Below are 6,655 nucleotides of genomic sequence, written 5' to 3'. Positions count from 1 at the left end.
TCTTCTGGGGGAGTATTATGGACAGGGAAGGGTACTGATCTCAAGGTGAGACACTGGATCAAGATTTCTGGCAGAACAGCAAGCAGCACTGTATCTTAATAAATGGATGGACAGGTAAAGGGGTTGATCTCATGGTGAGACAGTGGAATTTTCAAGAGTTTTGACAGAATCACAGCACTGGATGTCAATAAATGGTTACTTTAATTAGAATGGCAATTGCTGACATTCCTGGGTGCCAGGCACTTGGAGGGTGACTGATAAAACCAGACATAGCCTTTCTCTTCAATTGCTCCATATCCAATAGTCTAATCAGACAGAGAGGATCAGCAATCTAGCCAGAATTCAAGGCACAATGAGGTTAACCTGTGCTAAAACTGGGCAACCATCCTGTTTGTGGGGTGCTCAGTTCTACTCTGTGCCATTAGACTAGGTGGCACACAGAAGGTACGGTGTGAACTCAGCCTGGAAGAATAAGTGGACAACAAAGGCCAGGCCAGCAGGCTCTGTCCCAGCAATGGCAGTGGTCTGGCCAGGCTGGAGCAGCTGTGCACAAGGGGTGCTGTGGAAGTGAGGCAGGAGGGCAGGCCAGAGCCTCTGCCAGAAGCCTCAAAGGCCTGCACCTCTCCCTCAGGGTCTTTGGTGAGAGACCAGGGTGAGGAGAGAGAGGCAGACTCAGGGGAGCTCCCACCTTCCCCTGCCTGAAAACACGTCAGAATTTGAAGTGAACACAGGCCATGTCGTGAGCACACGCGGAGCAGAGACTGAGCCCTCCCAGGGCTTCTTCCCAGATTTCAGCTTTGACAATTGCCTTCACACCCCAGACTCACCGGGTTTAGACAATCTCCGAGGTCTAAAGCCAGGGAGGGAAAGGATGTGTCCCTGGGACACACAGAGTGAATAAGTAAGTGTAAACTCCAGAGGGCAGATGCTATGACGGTTTCTGCTGTATTCTCAGCACCAGGCATGGGCACCAGCTCTCATAATTGCCCAGTGACTAATAGTCAAGTAGGAAGTGAATGACCCAGCACATTGGGGCATTCCATTATCTTTGTGCTAACCTCAGTCCAAGGAACTCTGTCTTTGAATGTTCACAGGGACAACTGAGAGGAGTTACTGACCCAGAAATAGCAACTGTCTTGTATGATCCAAAACTGTTCATAACAAGCACCTTCATTCAGGATAGAGAAAGGAAAAGCTTCATGGGCTTTGCATGGGGAGAGGATGTCACAGAAGTCCCTGGAACCCTTGTCTGGGAAGTTACAGACGGAGTAGGGACTGTGTGTGAGAATGCAGCCTTCCATCTAGAGTCCAAACAACATGTCACCGAATCACCCTGGGAAGTTTACAAGCATGTACGTGTGCATCTCCTGTGCTGCACAGGATCTCTGATTTTCAAGGGGCAAACTCAGTTTCAGCCAAGTGACTTGAACATTTCGGTACAAACACCTTTGCACTGAAGCTAGAAGGCACACCTGGGGTTTTGAATCATGCATTTGACATGTGCTGAGTGCCTGCCCTTACCACTTGCTGCATGCAGTGCTACAGGGGAGGGGACAGAGCCTGCCTTGAAGGTTTAGTAGAGTGAACAGGTGCAGGGACAGGTGCTCCCACACAATAAACTTGGGAGCATGGCTGACCAGTGAGGGAACAGAGAAGGGAGCAGGAAAGGGAAAGGGATGAGATTTAAAAAAAAAAAAAAATACAGACATATAACTGGTCTCTAAAGTTTAGCAGGAATGTCCATAGTGGCAGAGAGGAAGGACATGCCTCAATCTTGAGCAAAGATGTAGAGCTAGAAAAAGAGAGGGTGCATAGGGGCGAGGGCCTCATCCAAATGGTGGATACAATTAAGCAGGAAAAATGGGGAAATTTTCCAGCCCAGAATGAATGATAAGGGCACTGTCTCTGTCCTCACACCTTGGCTTCATAGGCAAATCAAGTGTCAAAGGACAAAATGGGCATGATATCTACTTACTGATCTAAGGTCATGCTCTCCTCCTATTTCTCCTTTACACAAGGGGCCACCTGACCCATAAGACAGCTTTCCCATCCTAAGGACACTAGTGTGCTTTGGGGACATGTGGGCTTCCTCCTCTGAATTTTAACACTGTCCCTTTAAGAGAAGGCCTTGAGACCAGCTCAGCACAGCAGTGGAGGCTGCCTGGGAGCAAACCACAGCCTCTTCTCCTGCCTTTCTAAAGCTACTCAACAACTGGTCACTCAAGGCCAGATTAGCTCCTGGTGTCCCTGCTTGCCAGGCATCCCTGACAATCTCACTTATCCTAAATAGCAATTTGGAGGCCCACAAATGAGTCACTAGGCTCTCGTGAACAGAGCTAAATCCTGCCATCAGCAGCTCTATTGGGGTACACATGCTCATGTGTGTCCGTTTAAAAAAAAATCAATGAATGGTTTGTGATTCCTTAAGCAGTGATGACCAGAAATCAGATTTACACATCCCGTGGAGCCAAAACATTCCCTCCTCAGGGCCTGGAGGGACACCAGGCAAGACCAGTCATCACGCACCTGCTTCCCAGGGCTCCTCTCACCTCAGTCAAGGAAGTGAGGGAACAACAGAGACAACTCTGGAAACTTTTGCTCCCTTTTTTTCTTACTGATGTAGACCCAGCGACTAAAACAATACCTATCACAGGCTATGAGTGAATCAGTGAATGAAAGAATCTGAAATACTGTGGGCATAATTTACTCATAGGAAGTCATACCCGAGAAAAGATGCTTCCTTTGAATGGCAGAGACTCTTTTGTTTTAAAAAGAAAACAAGTCACACATATTTCCTATTCCTCTGTCTCCTCTGAAAGCCCCAGGGATGAACAGCCAAGAGCCTGGGAGGCCAGGATGTGCCACATTCCCCTTAGGGTCCATACAAGAGCAAAGCTGGGAGAGCCACTGTAGGCCTGAAGTCCAACTCCCTCCTTGTGCAGATGGTGAAGCTCGGTTCCAGCAAGAGGCTGACCCACTGCAAGTCACACATCCAACTCCCTTGGCCCCCACAACAGCGAGAGCTTTCTTGAGAAGCTGAGTGGTCCAGATGAAAAAGGAAAGAGGATGAGATGGAGGAGACCAACCACACAGCTGTGGAGGGCTATGTCCTGCTGGGGCTCCATGAGCACCGTGGCCTGGAGATGGTCCTGTTTGTCTTTGCCTGGGCATCTACTGCATGACTCTGCTGGGGAACTCCCTCCTCATGGTGCTGATCATGCTGGACCCCCGCCTGCACAGCCCCATGTACTTCTTCCTCAGCACCCTCTCCCTCATAGACATCTGTGGCACCTCCTCCTTCATGCCTCTCATGCTCAGCAACTTCCTGCAAACCAGAAGTACCATCTCCTTCCCGGCCTGTGCCCTGCAGATGTACTTGACCCTGGCTCTGAACACTACAGAGTGCCTGCTCCTGGCTGTGATGGCCTATGACCGCTTTGTGGCTATCTGCCAACCCCTCAGGTACACAGAGCTCATGACTGGGCAGATGTGCTTGCAGATGGCAGCGCTGAGCTGGGGGACAGGCTTTGCCAACTCACTGCTACAGTCCATCCTGCTCTGGCGCCTCCCCTTCTGTGGACATAATGTCATCAACCACTTCTTCTGTGAGATCTTAGCAGTGCTGAAACTCGCCTGTGGAGACATCTCCCTTAATGCCCTGGCACTGATGGTGGCTACAGCTATCCTGGCACTGACCCCACTCCTGCTCATCTGCCTCTCCTACATTTTCATCCTGGCAGCCATCTTTAGGGTTCCCTCTGCTGCAAGCCGGCACAAGGGCTTCTCCACCTGCTCTGCACACCTCACAGTGGTGGTGGTTTTCTATGGGACCATATCCTTCATGTACCTCAAACCTAAGGCAAAGGACCCCAATGTGGATAAGATGATCACATTATTCTACGGGGCTGTGACACCCTCACTGAATCCCATCATTTACAGCCTGAGAAATGGGGAGGTGAAAGCTGCTGTCACAGCTCTGCTTGGGGGAGGTGTGCTCACCAGGAAATTGTCCCACATTTACTGCTGCCCTCCTTCTCTGTCAGTCAACATGGGCTAGCCTATCTTGTGGGTGATGGCCTCCTATTTTGATGGCTTAAATCCAATAGATAAATCTTGCGTAAGTCCCAGGTCCATAAGTGCTTGTCAGGGGTTCTGCCCTACATCCTTGTTTCCACCCCTCTCCCCCACCCCGGGACCCATGATGACAAAGTGGTTACAATCTGGAACATGGCTGGGCTCCACAAAAAAGGAGAAGAGAGGGTAACACAGCCTAAACTGACCTGGCAGCTCCCACACATGCTTCTTCCACTCACACTCCTTTGAATTACACCAGGCTCATGGCCACATCTAACATCCAGGGGCAGGAGAAGCACATCTAGAATGTGTGTGAAAGGACAAGGGGACTGACAGGTTTGTGAATACCCAATGACCACACGCCACTCTGCAGAGTCCACACAGGTGCTAGGAGAGATTTGGCTTCCTTTGCCCTCATGGTATTTCCTTCATAGGCTGCTGCCTGGTCAATCATCCCAAGAAAGCCCAGCTTAGCTCACTTGTGGTAGCTCTGTACTGGATCATCCAAACTAGACTGGAACTGTGCTTCCCAGGAGCTCCTTCCCTTATGGGTCTGATAAGTTTGCCCATAAGAGAAATGCACATAGCGTGCAAGGAAAAGGGGAATATCTCCAGGCCTGGGGGGCATCGTGTCACCAATGCACCTGCTTTCCTAGTCAGTTCAGCCTGTCCAGTTGGGGCCCTGTCTCCTCTTTCAGCTGTCCTCAGTCTGGGTCAGGTGAAGCTCCAAAGCAAAAGGTGCCAGCATCTCCAGCAGGTCACAGTGTCATTGAACTTGAATGCACTTTGAGCCAGGCACAAGTTCTAGTTATCATCCTGGGCTCTCCATTGCTCTCCCAGATTCCTTCCTGACTGCCAGCCTGGAGGCCTGGAGCAGCTTCAGGCCCACCACAAAACACAGAAGTGCCAGCTTTCATAGGTTTCCCCAGCTTCTCCCATGACTCTGTCCATATGCTCTCTAAAAGAAATTCCTTACCTCCCTCATAGTGGTTCTGCCATTGAGGTTGAACCCCAAGCGATCCATCACTGTCGTGATCAAGGACCTTCCATGGCTCCCCATCACCACAGCATTGAGTCCAAATTCTTCTGCTGAGTCTTCAAGCCCCCAGAAGCTGGCCCCAGCTGCCTCTTCCACCTGACTTTCCACTGCCCCCTTCACACAGGCTGGCCCCTCACTACATCCTCTGTACTTCCCCACCTCCAGGTCTTTGTTCATGCTGTCCTCAGTCACAGTGGAGACCAGTTTTCAAAGCCGGCGCAGACACCATCTCTTTCATGCGTTCTTCTCTGATGCACTTTGAGATTGTCCTCTTCACATCCTATGGCACCTTTCAGTTGATACCTGTCTCACCCTGACTGTGACATTCCCTCATCATGAGAGCGCCTTGGGAGCAGCATGCCACCAGGTCTGACCTACTGCTGTAGCTCTGTGAGGACTTTCCCCAGAGCAGCTTTGATGAACTGACTTGTTACCCAGAAGCTTTGGGGACTGAGCCCCGTGGTGCTGAGTATCTCCAAGCAGTGGCGGGTGGACGGGGACCCTAGTTGCCAGTGTCCGGATATGTGAAGGGAACAGCAGCACTGCTGGCCACAGTCTTGTCCTCGAGACAGGCAGACCTGATCCGGACCTTCCAGTGAGACAAGTCAGGAGACAGCCAAGGGCTGCTGGCCTGCTCGGCTATCAGGCCCAGCTCTGGCCTATTGTGGTACTCTTCCCACCAGGGATCCCACAGGCACCTCAGACTCAACATGTCCAAATCTGGAATCATCCCCAACTCCAAGTGGTACCACCATCTTCAGGATTGGCACCATCCTAAAACAGCACAGAAGACATCACTTATTCTCTGCTTAAAAGACCAGATTCAAGGACCACAGTCCACTAAATTACCCGATACTCCTTTAGGATTTGGGGTTTTTTCAAACATTATTTTACCTTTCAGGCTTAACCAAGCACTTGCTCCATATACCATATTTTCAAGTATATGGAAAGAAATTACCAAAAGTTTCTGGAAAAGGGACTTGTAATAGATCCTTCTATCTCTGGTATGGCAGGAGGAAAGGCAAAGCTGCATCACAAAATATTGAAGACACACCCAGGGGAATCACTGACAGCTGACTTTCTTTTAGGAAATTCTCTGCACTGAACCAAGACTGTGGGAAAATCTAGATATTGTGTCTGGAGTGTGATTTCGCGAAATCATCTAACTGATAGTCCGTGACTGATCATTCTCAATGTTAGGTAGGAGATAGAGCATTGGTAGGGATAGATATAAAAGACAGAAATGTAGGTAACACCCCCTGGATTTTAACCCACCTAACACTTTGTCTGAATCACTTTCCTTTGAAGGGAAACCTGACCATCTTGCAATTAAGGAGAAAGCGAAATGGCCACAAGGGGGAATTAGAGCCCCTAAAGAGAAAGTCCCAGATCTTGAGCATATGCGATAGCCCAAGGGACCAACTTAAAATTCACTTGTTGATAGTTAACATATCATTAGCATTGATTTGCTCCCCCTCTGTGCATTTTCCAAGGAAAAAGAAATTTACACATGGCCAGTAGAGAAAAAAAATTATACTAAAT

The 6,655-nt window shown here is 49.5% G+C and overlaps 1 pseudogene across 1 annotated transcript; it reads left to right on the top strand.

Annotated features, from left to right (window-relative positions):
• The first annotated feature begins 468 nt into the window (after positions 1 to 468).
• On the top strand, positions 469 to 4,063 carry LOC306645625 (olfactory receptor 2S2-like; annotated as a pseudogene). The gene has a single exon. The product of its transcript is annotated as an olfactory receptor 2S2-like (transcript).
• The last annotated feature ends 2,592 nt before the right edge of the window (positions 4,064 to 6,655 follow it).

This window comes from Sciurus vulgaris, assembly GCF_902686455.1.
Source record: "Sciurus vulgaris genome assembly, chromosome: 15".
Classification (NCBI taxonomy): domain Eukaryota; kingdom Metazoa; phylum Chordata; class Mammalia; order Rodentia; family Sciuridae; genus Sciurus; species Sciurus vulgaris.
The sequence above is the reverse complement of the archived record's forward strand: the minus strand, read 5'-3'. Positions and strand labels throughout refer to the sequence as shown.